Source organism: Sycon ciliatum, chromosome 5, assembly GCF_964019385.1.
Source record: "Sycon ciliatum chromosome 5, ocSycCili1.1, whole genome shotgun sequence".
In the NCBI taxonomy this organism is placed as follows: Eukaryota; Metazoa; Porifera; class Calcarea; order Leucosolenida; family Sycettidae; genus Sycon; species Sycon ciliatum.
In genome coordinates this window covers 26,908,959-26,926,666 of record NC_088647.1, presented here as the reverse complement: position 1 = coordinate 26,926,666, position 17,708 = coordinate 26,908,959, and positions in this window count along the sequence as shown.

Genomic DNA, 17,708 nt, shown 5'->3' with positions numbered 1-17,708 from the left:
TGGTCTGGCGGAGGTGATGGTAGGCCTTGGTCTTGAATGTCGGCAATTTCTTGAGAGTTGGGCGTTCGGCGAGGATTGGGGCAGGCAGTGTGTTCCAGCTCTCCAGGACAAAGTATGGGAAGGAGCGGCGGATGAACTCTGGACTGGAGGCTGGCAGAGGAGTTGCGAGTTGGAAAGAGTGGCCACCGAGGGACTGGCGTTGCCGGCGCGTCCGGGGTGCAGCGTTAACTCTTGCTGGGGGAGGTACCATGTTGGTAAGCAGAGCTGGACCTGGTATGCATTGCAGCTTATACAGGTAGCACAGCCCGTAAACATGCCTTCGGATTGCCAGGCTGGGGAGCAATGAGGGGCCAATAACCTTCATGGCTCGACGCTGGACCAGGTCCAGCTGATGGAGGTGACAATGTGCCGCACTTGCCCAGACGAGAGGGGCGTACTCCATTATAGGCCGTACAAATCCTTTGTACACAGTTAGGCGCCCTGCACTGTCCAGGATCCGAGATGCCTTTCGGAGCAGGCCGAGTCGCTGGTTGGCTCTAACGGCAAGGGAACGGATGTGGGCCCGGAAGGAGAGAGTACTGTCAAATAACACTCCTAGCAGCTTGAGCTGAGGGCTCTCAGGCACCTGCATGCCATCAAATGTGAGCTGTGGGACATCCAGGGATGGTCTGTGGCGGTCAAGGAGTATTGCCTGAGATTTTGATGGCTCGAACTTTATCTTCCATTGGGCACCCCAAGTCTGCAGGCGGTCAATAGATGCTTGGAGGCTATTGCAAGCAGCAGCGATGGTATCTGGGTTTCTGATTAGGGCATAGAGTGTTGTATCGTCCGCGTAGACAGCTAGACTGGAGCCTGGGGCTAAACACTGTTCTGCATCGTTTACATATAACAGGAAAAGAGTGGGACCTAGGAGGCTACCCTGGGGCACTCCAGCCTTGATCGGGAACAGTGGGGAGGACTGACCGCCAACAACTACAGTCAGTTTTCGGTCATGGAGATACGACCTTAGCCAAGCCAGGAGTTGGCCGTGGATGCCACATTGCTGTGCCTTCGCAAGGACACCTGGGTGGGAAACCTTGTCGAATGCCCCGGCAATATCAACTGCCAGGGCATGCACAAGACCGCCGCCAGCCAGGGTAGTGGCCCAGGAATGCTGGAGAGCCGTCAGTAGGTCACTTGTGCCCAGTCCACGTCGGAAGCCAAACTGGGACGAGGAGAAGAGTTGATGGGTTTCCAGGTGGTTCACAAGCTGCCGATTGATGATACCTTCCATGATCTTAGAGATGATCGTCAGGAGAGATATAGGCCGGTAGTTCTTCATCATGGATTTGGGTCCTTTCTTGTGCACTGGAACGACACGGGCAATTTTCCATGATTGGGGCTGGACTCCATTTGCAAAACACAGGCGAAACAATCTAGCCAGCGGATGTGCTAGTTCAGCTGCACACTCCTTGAGTACTCGTCCTGGGATCTCATCTGGACCAGTGGATATGGATGTGTTGAGACGCTTCAGGCACTGTTGGACTTCAGAGACGCGGAAGCGGACGCGCTGCAGGCCCGGAGTGGTAGCGCAGGGTGTTGCTGGTAACTCAGCATTGTCGATGTCATTATCCCCAAGGCTACATTTTTCAGCAAAGAATCTAGCAAGGCACTCGCTCTTGGCTTTCGATGTACTGTGCTCGTGCCCGTCAGCATCAGTGAGTGTTGGCACGTCTGTAGTCCTACCCAGACCGGCGGCGCGCTTGACATTCCTCCACCAGTCCTTGTCTCTCATGGAACCACGTGTGAGACGCTCTCGGACTGTCTGCTCTTCAGCTTGTTGTGCACGATGTTGGGTTGTAATAGATTGAGTGACAGTTGTCATGAACGACTGCTTCAGGCATTCGCTGGGCCCCTGGTGACGCCAGGCCTTCCACGCTTTCTCTTTGGCACGTTGAGCCTCAGTGCATTCTGGTGTCCACCAGCTCGGATCGGACGGCCTTGTTTCCAGCATCTTGTGGGGAATAAACTGCAGCATCCCAGACACGATGTGCCTAGTAACAAGGCTGCATGCTTCCTCTGGGTCCTCCGGAAACTCAGCTGCCCAGGCAATGCGACGGTAGTGGGCACGCAGTCTGTTCCAGTCGGCTTGGCCATATCGCCACACACGTCTCCGTGTGCTGGGCTCATTTTCAAGCGGGGCTTGAGCGAGCACAGCGTGGACAACACAATGGTCTGACCTTCCTATCGGCGGCGAGATACCGGTGGTCACAGTACCAGTGAAGTCAGAGAGCACTAAGTCCAGGGTGTTGAGACCTCGGGTTGGTTCTTGGACATGCTGCATGAGGCTGTGGGCAGCGCTTAGTTCCTCCATGTACTCCCCTGCACGGGTGGTCTTAGAGCTGCCGAGCCAAGCCGTGTTGTGGACATTGAAGTCTCCGACCAGCATGGTGTGGGTGCCGTGTTTTCTGACGCTATCCAGGATGCCATCGAGGTGCTCAAGTGTTGAGATATCAGTGTCTGAGGCGGATCCTGGCCTGTATACAGCACCCAGCACTATCTTACCATGATGGGCAGACTGCACTGTGAGCCAAGTTACTTCGTGAACAGATGAGTCGTACTGATCTAGATGATGGTACGCCAATGGGCTGCGTACCCAGATTGCTATGCCACCACCATTTTCAGTCCTGTCACGCCGGAGTGGGCCGGAGTACCCTGGGATGGCTGACTCATGAAGGGAGAATTTCTCTGCGGTGATCTTGGTTTCAGTAACAACAGCGATATCAGCTTTGGAGGATACAAGCGCGTGTTGAAACTCTCCAAATTTGGACATGATTCCACCAGCATTTGTAAGGAGGATTTTCATAGTTGCTTGCTTGCAGTATCTGCGCTGCTGCTTTTGTTGTTGCTTGCAGTATCTGCGCTGTTGCTTTTGTTGTTGCTTGCAGTATCTGCGCTGTTGATTTTGTTGTTGCTTGCAGTATCTGCGCTGCTGCTTTTGTTGCTACCTGCGCTTTGCAGTGGATTGGGCAGGGATGGGGATGTCTCTGGCGTGTCAGTTGGTGGGCAGCCAGGCTGAGCTGACCCTGGTACTGTCTTGTGAGTGTCGGATGTGTGGAAGGTCCACCTCCTGCAATAAAGTGGCCTTGGCCAGAAGTTGGCAGCCAGCAGGATATGCAGGGAGCTGGCATCCACAAACGCTCTTGCAGACATGCAGCCGCTAGCATTGACATGCATGCTACAGGTGTGGAGCACTACTGGTGTGTCGGAGTTGACGGCCCTGCTACGCAAATCAACAAATTCGCGTAACCGGTCTTCAGTTGTCTCCCTGCTGAGGTTACCAACATATACGACAGCTCTCTTCGCTCTGTGGGGCTCATCTGCAATTAGTTTCCATGCATCGTCGGAGATGGGCTGCAACACCTTTGTGCTCTTGTTGCGCTTTCGTCTCCGTGGCTGCTGAAAACCGTCATCCGCGTCACTCTCGCTCACGCTGTCCACATTGTGGCCAGGGCTGGCTGCTGGGCGAGCATCATTTTCAGTACGGGGCGCATCGGATGCTGGACCTTGGTTCAGCGCGCTGCTGTAGCTGGTAGATCCTGTGAGTGGGTAAGCCTCACAACCACTGGCACAAGTGCCGAAAACGACCCCATTAGCTGCATCCATGTACCCCTTGTGCCTGGCCACAAGTTCCCAGTTGACTGTGGGTAGCAGCACGGCTGGAAAAACCGCTCCCAGGCAGGACTTGAACCAGGTACCTCTCGTATCTCAATCATGGTCTCTGACCAACCCACTGTGCCTGCCTGGTAAGGGGAGGGAAAAAGAAAGAGTAGCAAAATGAGAAGCAACAACAACTCCGTAAAGAAAGATAATGTCTAATAAAAACAGTGAAAAACACAGAGACGCAAAGGACAGGTAGATAATGAGCTATTTATGTCGTAGTAAATAAGGGGCGGCAAGGATCTTAAACAGGCGGAGTGAGGTCAGATCCTTAACTTCTCTGGGTAGAGTGAGCCAAACAGAATAAGCAATAAAGAGAGGGGAGCGCAAAAGAGTGGATGAGTTACACTTAGGGAGTAAGAGCGAGTTTCTAGTTCTTAGAGAAGAGAATAGGTCTCGACCAAATATGCTAAAAAAAAAGAGCCTATTATGCTCGTCGCATATCAGGGAAAACGTCCATAATATGCCAAAGGCTTAGCAAAATATGCAAAAAGATATGCCAAAATATGCTCGACATTAGCAGAAAGTGTAGATCGTTTCAGTAAAATTACAACCTGGGAATATTCATTGGCTTCACGGCTATCATGCTTATGGTGCAAATCAAAATACATGCGGAATAGTATGGCTGGGGTGTGGCCGCAGCAACCGTAGTGATAGTGTTCATCCATGGGGAATGTAGCAAACGCCCCAACCATTCCAAATTCATCCATAAAAGGCACTTCTGAACGCATTTTGACCATAGTATGAATGTTTTCTCCTCATTTTCTTCAGAATATTTGAATTATATGCTGGCTTCATTCCAATATTCCCTTTGTCGCTCAATATGCCATTTATGAACTGTCTCACAAAATATGCGGAAATATGCGCAAGCATATTTGGTCGAGGCCTAGAAGAGAACCAATTAAAACACATGAGATGAGGTGGGCACAACTCAAGCTTAATAGAATGGACAAGAGAAGCCAGGTGTGCACTGCGTCCATGTGATAACGGGGTTGTGTGAGCGATTTTATAAAGGGCGGATGATGAGAGCATGTGGGGTTGACGGAGGAGAATTTTTTAAAAAGGATTTTCTTGTGGTGTATTTCAAGCTTTGCAGCAGCGGAAGAGGATAATCCAACCAAAGACGTATCGGCATAGTCGAATATTGGGCGAAGGTAGGCTAAATAAAAATGAAGCTTGCAAGAAAGTGGGAGGTAGGAGCAGTGGGGGGGGGGGGGAGAATTCCTAAGGATTTACTTGATTTTTTACAGATATATTCGATGTGGGGTACCCAAGAGAGTTCAGAGTCAATCACAATGCCAAGGTGTTTGTGAGAAGACACTATGTCAATTGGATTTGGAAAGTTGGCATGGATGAGGGTTGTGAACTCTGGCTGGGGCGGGAAGAGCATGATCTTTGTTTTTGATAGATTTGGGGACAATCTCCAGGACGACATCCAGGAAAGAATTTCCTGAATGCCAGCACGCAAGTTGTTTTTCAGGCCAGTGAGGGAAGCTGATGAGGTGAGAAGGGTCGTGTCGTCAGCAAACTTGGCAACATGGAGCCCCTCACACGTCTAACGAAGTGCGCTATCCGCGGCTTCTTCGGTCTGCCACCGTGGTCGCGCACGAGCCCGATCTTTGAACAGCTCCGCCTCACCACCCTGGAGGACATGTTTAACATTAAGCTCCTCATCTTTGTCCGTCGTTGTCTGTTCTCCCGAGCTAGCTCCATCTTCACCAGCTTCTTCGTGAGAGTTACTGGTGACCGCACTCGGGGAGCAGCACATCACCTCGTTCGAGTACCATTTTGGCCCGGTCCTGCGGGTCAAGCGACCATGCAGTTCATCGGCGCAGTCCTGTGGAACCAGCTCCCGCCTGATCTCCGTTCCGAGCCCAGCCACCTTCAGTTCTGTGCCCTGCTAAAAGCGCATCATGGCTCCGTTTAAATGCTTTTCGGCCAGTGTGTTTCTGTGGTATAGCGGACTGAAGAATAGTAAACGTGTTTTGCAATATATGTATGAAGCTATTTTGTATAGTATGTTCCCATTCCGTTTTTGATTTGGTGTAGCCCTGAGGTTGATTGCTTATTTATTCCTACCCTTCCTCTCTCCATACTTCTGTCCCCCCCGCCCCCTCTCTCTCTCATTCCTTCTGTCGTCCACATGTATCAAAGGAGGCGAAATCGCCTGTTTGTGGTGCGACGTTAAATAAACTTCTACATACATACATCTACAAACAGAGACGTTCCAGGGAAGACTGCAGGTAAATCGTTTACGTAAATTATAAATAGTAGGGGACCAAGAATTGATCCTTGAGGAACGCCAACATCACCCTTTCCGCAGCAGTGTCGGCTGTCGCCAGGCTACTCGATGCCAAAGGGCTTATCCTCAACACCGGAAAGACGCAAGTGCTTGCAATCAAAGCTAGACGGCAGGCACACCTCGACCTCCACATTACTTGCACTGGCACGCCTCTTGCCCAGACCAGTACGGCTCGCTACCTCGGAGTCACTCTGGACGAAAATCTTCGCTGGTCACCGCAAGTCACCTCTATCGTCCGACGCACGGCTATGAAGCTGCGGATCCTCCGCCAGATCCGGCACTGCCTAACAGTGCGGCGATGCTGTATTACTCTGCCCTTGTCATACCGGATATTCTATATGCGTCGAATGCGTTTCTCCCAGGACTGTCCGCTGAGCAGCGGAACACAGTAGCCAAACTGGATAAACGTTGCATCCGTTGCGTGGCCAATGAGCACCCATTGGCCCACACTCTTCCCCTGTACACAAGGCTGGGTGTCTGCCCAGTGCTGGAACGAGGGGAATGCAAGCTCCGACTCCTGACATTTAGAATCCGTTCTGGAATCGTCAGTGAGCTGTTGTCGTCCCGAATTGTATTGCAAGGCCCGCCGACAGGCATGACCACTCGAGGTCAATTGGGACGCAACCTTCCCCTCCCCCTGGCCCACAGTGCTTCTGGCGCATGCCGACCGCTTCTAGCCAGCTGCCGACTCTGGAATGGCCTGCCCGACTGTATGAAGTCCATAGTATCTGTCCGTGAATTCAAACGCATGCTACGCGTATTCTACTTCGGTTAAATGTAATGGCTTTCGTTACCTGAGGGTTACTTTGAAAAGTGAGGCACGCGTTTTTCGGGCTCTCCTTTTTTCCCCTTTTTTGCAGCCCAGCCGGCATCAGGCCGGACTGGAAGTAGACTAGATCAGTGATTAGAAATAGAAGTAGAGTAGTGTCGGACACTTGCCATGCCCGGAGCTACCACGAGAACTAACTCTCGTGTATCAGCCTTGACTGAATCTGAGACGAAAATGTTGGGCTCCCTGCCTAGTATCGAGTCGGATGTATCGGCAGTGCTAAAAAGTCTGGCCGCACTTGTCTCCGAGGCCGCCGATCGCGAGGATCGCCTGAACAATAGGTTCGATGAGCTATCCAGACAAGTATCTGAGCTGAAGGAGGAGGTAGCTTCTCTCAAAGAATCCGCCATTGCCGCGGCGAAAGCTCCTCAGCCATGCCAGCCAGGACGTACTACGAACCCTGACCGTACCCGTACTGACCCCCGCACAGCCTGCAGGCAGTGTAGCATGAGTGCGAGTACGAGCAGATCTACCAGCTACAGCAGCGCGCTGAACCAAGGTCCAGCATCCGATGCGCCCCGTACTGAATTTGAAAATGATGCTCGCCCAGCAGCCAGCCCTGGCCACAATGTGGACAGCGTGAGCGAGAGTGACGCGGATGACGGTTTTCAGCAGCCACGGAGACGAAAGCGCAACAAGAGCACAAAGGTGTTGCAGCCCATCTCCGACGATGCATGGAAACTAATTGCAGATGAGCCCCACAGAGCGAAGAGAGCTGTCGTATATGTTGGTAACCTCAGCAGGGAGACAACTGAAGACCGGTTACGCGAATTTGTTGATTTGCGTAGCAGGGCCGTCAACTCCGACACACCAGTAGTGCTCCACACCTGTAGCATGCATGTCAATGCTAGCGGCTGCATGTCTGCAAGAGCGTTTGTGGATGCCAGCTCCCTGCATATCCTGCTGGCTGCCAACTTCTGGCCAAGGCCACTTTATTGCAGGAGGTGGACCTTCCACACATCCGACACTCACAAGACAGTACCAGGGTCAGCTCAGCCTGGCTGCCCACCAACTGACACGCCAGAGACATCCCCATCCCTGCCCAATCCACTGCAAAGCGCAGGTAGCAACAAAAGCAGCAGCGCAGATACTGCAAGCAACAACAAAAGCAGCAGCGCAGATACTGCAAGCAAGCAACTATGAAAATCCTCCTTACAAATGCCGGTGGAATCATGTCCAAATTTGGAGAGTTTCAACACGCGCTTGTATCCTCCAAAGCTGATATCGCTGTTGTTACTGAAACCAAGATCACCGCAGAGAAATTCTCCCTTCACGAGTCAGCCATCCCAGGGTACTCCGGCCCACTCCGGCGTGACAGGACTGAACATGGTGGTGGCATAGCAATCTGGATACGCAGCCCATTGGCGTACCATCATCTAGATCAGTACGACTCATCTGTTCACGAAGTAACTTGGCTCACAGTGCAGTCTGCCCATCATGGTAAGATAGTGCTGGGTGCTGTATACAGGCCAGGATCCGCCTCAGACACTGATATCTCAACACTTGAGCACCTCGATGGCATCCTGGATAGCGTCAGAAAACACGGCACCCACACCATGCTGGTCGGAGACTTCAATGTCCACAACACGGCTTGGCTCGGCAGCTCTAAGACCACCCGTGCAGGGGAGTACATGGAGGAACTAAGCGCTGCCCACAGCCTCATGCAGCATGTCCAAGAACCAACCCGAGGTCTCAACACCCTGGACTTAGTGCTCTCTGACTTCACTGGTACTGTGACCACCGGTATCTCGCCGCCGATAGGAAGGTCAGACCATTGTGTTGTCCACGCTGTGCTCGCTCAAGCCCCGCTAGAAAATGAGCCCAGCACACGGAGGCGTGTGTGGCGATATGGCCAAGCCGACTGGAACAGACTGCGTGCCCACTACCGTCACATTGCCTGGGCAGCTGAGTTTCCGGAGGACCCAGAGGAAGCATGCAGCCTTGTTACTAGGCACATCGTGTTTGGGATGCTGCAGTTTATTCCCCACAAGATGCTGGAAACAAGGCCGTCCGATCCGAGCTGGTGGACACCAGAATGCACTGAGGCTCAACGTGCCAAAGAGAAAGCGTGGAAGGCCTGGCGTCACCAGGGGCCCGGCGAATGCCTGAAGCAGTCGTTCATGACAACTGTCACTCAATCTATTACAACCCAACATCGTGCACAACAAGCTGAAGAGCAGACAGTCCGAGAGCGTCTCACACGTGGTTCCATGAGAGACAAGGACTGGTGGAGGAATGTCAAGCGCCCCCCGTCTGGGTAGGACTACAGACGTGCCAACACTCACTGATGCTGACGGGCACGAGCACAGTACATCGAAAGCCAAGAGCGAGTGCCTTGCTAGATTCTTTGCTGAAAAATGTAGCCTTGGGAATAATGACATCGACAATGCTGAGTTACCAGCAACACCCCGCACTACCACTCCGGGCCTGCAGCGCATCCGCTTCCGTGTCTCTGAAGTCCAACAGTGCCTGAAGCGTCTCAACACATCCAAATCCACTGGTCCAGATGAGATCCCAGGACGAGTACTCAAGGAGTGTGCAGCTGAACTAGCACATCCGCTGGCTAGATTGTTTCGCCTGTGTTTTGCAAATGGAGTCCAGCCCCAATCATGGAAAATTGCCCGTGTCGTTCCAGTGCACAAGAAAGGACCCAAATCCATGATGAAGAACTACCGGCCTATATCTCTCCTGACGATCATCTCTAAGATCATGGAAGGTATCATCAATCGGCAGCTTGTGAACCACCTGGAAACCCATCAACTCTTCTCCTCGTCCCAGTTTGGCTTCCGACGTGGACTGGGCACAAGTGACCTACTGACGGCTCTCCAGCATTCCTGGGCCACTACCCTGGCTGGCGGCGGTCTTGTGCATGCCCTGGCAGTTGATATTGCCGGGGCATTCGACAAGGTTTCCCACCCAGGTGTCCTTGCGAAGGCACAGCAATGTGGCATCCACGGCCAACTCCTGGCTTGGCTAAGGTCGTATCTCCATGACCGAAAACTGACTGTAGTTGTTGGCGGTCAGTCCTCCCCACTGTTCCCGATCAAGGCTGGAGTGCCCCAGGGTAGCCTCCTAGGTCCCACTCTTTTCCTGTTATATGTAAACGATGCAGAACAGTGTTTAGCCCCAGGCTCCAGTCTAGCTGTCTATGCGGACGATACAACACTCTATGCCCTAATCAGAAACCCAGATACCATCGCTGCTGCTTGCAATAGCCTCCAAGAATCGATTGACCGCCTGCAGACTTGGGGTGCCCAATGGAAGATAAAGTTCGAGCCATCAAAATCTCAGGCAATACTCCTTGACCGCCACAGACCATCCCTGGATGTCCCACAGCTCACATTTGATGGCATGCAGGTGCCTGAGAGCCCTCAGCTCAAGCTGCTAGGAGTGTTATTTGACAGTACTCTCTCCTTCCGGGCCCACATCCGTTCCCTTGCCGTTAGAGCCAACCAGCGACTCGGCCTGCTCCGAAAGGCATCTCGGATCCTGGACAGTGCAGGGCGCCTAACTGTGTACAAAGGATTTGTACGGCCTATAATGGAGTACGCCCCTCTCGTCTGGGCAAGTGCGGCACATTGTCACCTCCATCAGCTGGACCTGGTCCAGCGTCGAGCCATGAAGGTTATTGGCCCCTCATTGCTCCCCAGCCTGGCAATCCGAAGGCATGTTTACGGGCTGTGCTACCTGTATAAGCTGCAATGCATACCAGGTCCAGCTCTGCTTACCAACATGGTACCTCCCCCAGCAAGAGTTAACGCTGCACCCCGGACGCGCCGGCAACGCCAGTCCCTCGGTGGCCACTCTTTCCAACTCGCAACTCCTCTGCCAGCCTCCAGTCCAGAGTTCATCCGCCGCTCCTTCCCATACTTTGTCCTGGAGAGCTGGAACACACTGCCTGCCCCAATCCTCGCCGAACGCCCAACTCTCAAGAAATTGCCGACATTCAAGACCAAGGCCTACCATCACCTCCGCCAGACCAATTGGCTATGGGCCACTGAAGTCCACCAGCACTGAGAATAACCGGTTGTCTCTATTATTATCATTTTCTGTCTCTCTCTCTCTCTCTCTCTCTCTCTCTCTCTCTCTCTCTCCAGCGGCGGATCCAGAGTTCAGCTGAGGGGAGGGCGCGGGTAATATTCATGAAAGGGAACCTATGCGGCACCTGTATTTTGTACACATTACAACATAGCGGCTATTTTACGTCATAGGCTTAGCGGTTATGTAGAATTACTATTTTAGCACATGCACTCACTCCCACTTTTTCAACCACTTCATTGAGGACTCTGGCTGTAGTAAAACATAACGTTAGCAGCACTACATTGAATTGTGTAAAGATAGTGCTTCAAAGCTCAAGACCTGCTGAGATCGAGAACAATGGCAAAATAATAAAATATACGATTACTTGGATGGCCATGTCCAGCAGTAAGAATGGATGATGAGGTATTCACCTCGGGTTGATCCTTGTCGATGCAATGTAGGAAACGGGACGCACGGCGCACAAAAAACGCCTTCCTCGCCAGCCTTTCCGGAATAGGCAAGCCACTCAAACCACTTCAGTAGCAGCGAGCGAGTGGAAGTACCGGTCTTTCGGCGGCTGTCGGGATAATCCCTAGATATAGTAGATGGCAACACCGTCTGCTTATCAGGCTTCCGGTTCCCAAGTTAAGTATGTTGCGCTTTTCTGCATCGCTGAGAGTTGCACCGCCAATAGCTGCATCAACAGCATCCGAGTAACTTCGCTGCGTAGCAGTGCCACCAGCCACATTCGTGACAGTCACAACGTCGTCATCTGCGATAGTTTCAACAGGTAAACGCTCCTGACTCGCATCACTACTACTGACAGTCCCACCATCGTCGTCAGAATCTACTTCGGATTCCATTTGGGGAAGATCAGAGTCTGAGCAGACCTCGATCTCAGGATCTTCGGGGTGGTCCGAATTCTCCTCCAAAGACGGATCGCTCGACTGAGCAGCTGACGAAGCGCAAGTTCGCTTTGCGAAAAATCCGTGGAGAGTTTGTAGGCTCCCTAGCCGCTTGGGCGGGCGGTGCGCCATCCCCTTCACCGACTTAGCTGTACAAGTTCGTCAACTGAACACTAATTTCAAACCTAAAAGTCAACCAAAGTCTAAGAGAACAACTACTCCGTGTTCAGAAGAACTTTCTTATCTGACACTAGAAACTACTTGTCACAGCATGTGCAAACACTTGCGCAACTGCCCATGTGCATGCACTAAAAAAAATCGAACTGTTTGAGGCAATGAGGGGAGGGCGCGCGCCCACCGCGCCCTCCCCTAGATCCGCCACTGCTCTCTCTCTCTCTCTCTCTCTCTCTCTCTCTCTCTCTCTCTCTCTCTCTCTCTCTCTCTCTCTCTCTCACTCTGCCTCTCCTGGGAAGCTCCTCATGCTCATTCTCCCTTTCTCTGTCCATTTCCCCTTCCTGATGCGTAGACCAACTGTTGAACCCGAGACCACTAGGTCGGGGGAGGTTGACCTACCTCATCGGCACGCATGCCACGCTCCTCTGTGTTGTCAAAGTTCGCTTGTCCACTTTTGTCTACCTCCCCTTTTATGTTGCTGGCCAGTGCTTTCTAGTAAAAAAAAAAAAAAAAAAAAACCTGCTGATGAGACTCGATAGAATCATGCTACCATGACCCGACTTGTAAATTTGAGATCCACTTTTTCTGCTCGTCTTGACCCTGCCTCCCCTCATTGCTACTTCCGTTTTCGTATTTTTATTTTCATTTATTTTCTCTTCATTTCTGACTCTTCTTACTGGTTGTCATCGCTTTCATAATAATTATTGGGCAGAACTGCCCGTTTGCCTTGCGATGAAAAATAAATAAACAACAACAACAACAACGCCTGACAGTACTGGCTCTGCAGCCGAGGATGTGCCAAGCACAGTTACGTACTGATAACGCCCAGAGAGATAAGATTTCAGCCAGGAGAGTGGTTGTTTACGTACCATGCTGGAAATATTTCCTTGCCTTTCACGTGTCGATCGAAAAAGAAGAAAAAATCGATCGTATCGTACCGATCCGATCGATCGTATCGTACCGATGCATCGGTTATAGTGATAAAATCACGGAAATCAAAAGGGTACGCTATAGCCGATACCGACTGTACAGGGTAGATCAGAGGGGTGAGTAGTAGAATCTGATAGTCTAGGTAGTACTAGTAGGTAGGCACAGGTAGCTATGTCGGCCAGAACTGCCACTCGCAGCCTGACGGAATCGGAAATAAAACTTTTGAGCTCCATCCCTGAAATTGAATCGTCCGTCTTTGAAATTGTCAAGACGCTGTCAGCGCTCGTGTCGGAATCTGCAAACCGGGAGGTCCGTCTCAAAACCGGATTGACAAACTGGTCATGTAGATAACAGGACTGAAAGAGGAGGTTGTCGCCATGAAGGAGTCCGCCATTGCAACGGCAAGTGTTACCTCTAATCCAACGCTGAGGCACCGGTCTTGAAAGACTCTCAGCTAGCGAGTACTTCTAGCTCTGCGAGTATGTCCGTTGCCACGGAGCCTTCTTCGAAATCCACCGACAACAACTCTCAGATTGAGCAACACGATGATAACCCTACTAACCAGAAGCCTTGTTTGGCACAATCCCTTCCAGTTGATGAGCATGGGACTGTTGAACCTGCCAATAAACCGGCCGAACAGTGCTTGGACAAGTGCGCTTCTGACCAAGCCTATTCACCACCCGAGGAACCTGTTCACCAATCGGAGCATAAGTCCCTGTCTGCCTCCCAGGACCTTCGAATCAACAAACTCCTGAGTGATGCCGCTGACCACCACTGGATGAAGGAGTTTGTAGAAGTGGCTCCCTTACGTCGTGAAAAACGCCATGAGTCATCGCCAACCAGTAAATCCACAAACCTTGCGTGGCAGCTCGAGGAAAGAAGGGAAAACGGGGAAAAGAGAGTGTTTCTGGATCTCGCTTCAGCAACCTTTCTGTAGAAGCATGAAAACCGTAAGAACTTTTAGAACTATAATGTCTTATTAGTAATGATAGGTCATCAGAACACAATTTCTTTAGCTGTATCTTTTTTAAATGTATGTAGTCTCCGCCGCATGGATGCAGCTAATGGGATTTCGGTCTTTGACCACTTGGTGGTGGGTCTGATCTACTCACCTCCCACCGTTTAGGCGCTGCATCTGCGCCTTTGATCCTAGAGGGTGGTGGCGTTCCCACGGCGGATGCGGAAAACTCGGCTTTCAGCCGAGTCTCACGCGAACCGTGAAATTTATTTATTTATTTTTTAATTTTAGTCTCCGCCGTAAGATACCAGAAATCGAGCAGCTCGTTGCTGCCCGGGGCGTCATACTGATGTTTCTGGCTGAAACATGGCTTGATGAAACAATTCCTGATGGTGAACTCTCCATTCCACATTTCAGCATTCACCGCAGGGATAGAGGAACCCACGGCGGTGGTGTAGCAGTGTACTGCCATGAGAGCCTTGCTGTTCGCCGCTGTAGACACCTGGAGTCCACCGAACTAGAAGTGATCTGGCTGGAAACGACCGTTTCCCATAGGAAACATATGCTCGGCTGCGGTTATCGACCTCCATCAGAAGCACTCACATATTGGGAGAAGCTGGAGCACAATCTTGCTCGCGTCACCGAAACAGCAGCTGAATCAACTACACTGGCACTCCGCTCCATGATAATATGTGCAAATAATATTGATCTGGTCAACTACGTTCATTCGCCTACGCGTATCACGAGTCACTCCAGGAAGGTAATAGACCTTTTCTTCACGTCTGCTGAGCTGGACGGAACTTACGAGGTGCTTCCTTTAGACATAAGCCATCATTTTGGTCTGCTGGCGCGACTAGCCATTCCGATTCCCAAATCCACCAAACGGCGAGTGACATCTCGCTCGCTGTACAAAGTGGATTGGTTAGTCTTCAACGCCGAACTCGCTGACTCCCTTGCGTCCTTCACAATAACGTGTAACATAAATGAAGCAGTCGAGTCCTGGTATCGCATTCTGCGGGCTGTCCTCGATAGGCACGCTCCGATGCTGCCGAAGAATCGTACACGGCGACCATGCCCATGGCTAACTGACAACTTAGTTCAACTTGTCCGCAGGCGTAACGCGCTTCACAAGCAAGTTGTAAGAGATCCAACAAATGAAGACCTGCGAAATCAGCACAAACTGGCTCGCCGAGATGCTCGGCGCTTGGACCGACAGCTTCGAAATGCGTATTTCATGAACAAATGCTGCACGACTCCCTCCCACAAACTTTGGTCTATCATCGATAAAGTCACTGGCAGGTCGAAGTCGCGTCAAGAGCCACAGGCATCACTCGATGATCTCAGCAAGACGTTTGGTGAAATCGTCACCATGGTCACGGATGCTCGACGTGCTGATGTCCTCTCCGTCCCTCACGGTCCCCACACTGAACCTGGATTTCTCACTTTCCAACCATGCACCACAGAGCAAGTAGTGAAACTGTTAATTAAAGGGGAAGTATACCCTAAAATCAAATTTTCACCAGTTGTAGTCTTCGGGGTGCTGAGTCGAATGGTCTTGGTCCGAGAAAGCTGAGACGCTCCCTTCCTACTTGAATCCCAATCGAACTCGCGCACTTCCACCGAAACTGGGTGACTGCGCCCTACAAGATGGGGATTTGTATGCAAAATGTCACTAAAAACGCCATTCCGTTCTTATAAAAGCACGGATGACCGCCATTGGCCCATATGTTGTAGTCTTTTGGACGCTGAGTCGACTGGTTTTGGTCCGAAAAGGCTGCGATGCAGCGTTCCTCCTTCATTCCCAATCGAACATGGTTGAACAAGCGGTCACGTGCTCCTGCGTACACCAGTGCGTACACCGTGCCTGCAGGGTAAAACTTACTAGCCTGTTTGACCTTTTTTGGGTACAGTCCTGTCACTCGAGTTGAACTCGAGTTGAACCTTGGTGTGAAAGTTGTCGCCTGCTGGCGCGGTGACCAGGTGATTTGGGCACCCAGGAGCACGTGACCGCTTGTTCAACCATGTTCGATTGGGAATAAAGGAGGAACGCTGCATCGCAGCCTTTTCGGACCAAAACCAGTCGACTCAGCGTCCAAAAGACTACAACATATGGGCCAATCGCGGTCATCCGTGCTTTTATAAGAACGAAATGGCGCTTTTAGTGACATTTTGCATACAAATCCCCATCTAGTAGGGCGCAGTCACCCAGTTTCGGTGGAAGTGCGCGAGTTCGATTGGGATTCAAGTAGGAAGGGAGCGTCGCAGCTTCCTCGGACCAAGACCATTCGACTCAGCACCCAGAAGACTACAACTGGTGAAAATTTGATTTTAAGGTATACTTCCCCTTTAACGAACATCTTTTCTCAAGGTTTGGAGACTCCACTGTAGCCAATACTTGAATCCATACATCCTGTACACACACATTGTACACACTCTCTCTAACGGTCTCTAGGCTACACTGCTATTGATATACATTAGTTCAAATTTTCGGGCAAGGCCCATCATCAGGAATAACTAACATCGACCCAAGTAAGGCTACTGGTAGCGACGGTGTTCCCGGATTGGTTCTGAAGATGGCTGCCCGCACACTGGCACCGACCTTGCGCGCAATATTCAACCACTCTTTGCAGACGGGGAAAGTTCCAACAGCATTTAAACTCTCGTATGTATCTCCGCTTTTCAAGTCGGGATCACCTACAGCCGCCAGCAATTATCGTCCGATTTCCTTACTTCCCATCATCTCACGCTTATTAGAGAAGCTCGTCAAGGACCAGCTGGATCGGTACTTGAGCGACCAGGGTCTATTGCCCAGCACGCAGTTTGCCGAGCCACTCTACTGAGGATGTGCTGGTTTTAGCGGTGGACAGATGGAAAGACGCACAGTCCCAGCGAAAAACGGTCGGTGTTTTTATGGTCGACATGACTATAGCGTTCGACCGAGTCCAACATGAACGTCTCGTCATAGACCTACACTCACTGCGTTTTCACGGCAAGGTTCTGGAGTGGCTCGTGAGCTACCTGTCCGGTCGGCATCAGTGGATAACGGTTGGAGCCGAGTTATCGCCCGAAACAGCTTGCAGCCGAGGCGTGCCGCAAGGGAGTGTCCTTGGCTCCCTCCTATTTCTGTTATATACTAGAGCCATTAGCGACATCCTACCAGCCGCTATCGCCCATCAGGAGTTTGCTGACGACATCGTGATAGAATTTTCACACGCAAATGTAGACGCTTGTTGTGCAGTTCCTCTCGAACGCAGTAACCGCGCTAGCGGAATGGCTTGGAGACATTGGTCTTAACAAGAAGAAGACCCAAGTAATGTTTTTGAAGCCTCGAGGGCAACAAAATCCAGTCGATCGCGTCTGCTGCAATGGAGATGAGCTTGCCACAGTGTCATCCGCAAAATACCTTGGTGTCATTTTCGACGACGACCTGAGCTGGCGGTCCCACATCCAACACCTTGCTAGCCAGACAGGGAAGGCCGTAAGTCGTCTATGGCGACATGGGGATGCACTTAGCATCACGGCCCACCGGATATGGTATGTTGTCATGATACAAGCCAAGCTGTGCTACGCCGCAAACGCCTTCTTCCCCTCGCTGTCTGCCGCTGGTCTCACTCGGCACGAAAGATCGGCGAAGTCCGGGGTTCGAGCAATCCTACGACTGCAAAACTCGATCGCGACTCAGCCGCTACGAGAGAGACTCTCATTGTCCACCATTGAGAGATTGTTTCAGCGAAAGCTCCTCATGTTTGTATTCCGTTGCCTGCACTCTCTGTCAAGCCACTTGTTCTCGTCTTTCTTCACCCCAACCGCACCTTCTCAAGAAGATCATGACCGAAGGGCCACTCGCGGACAGGTGACATGGCTCCTACGTGTCCCCTTCCTTCCGGGTCC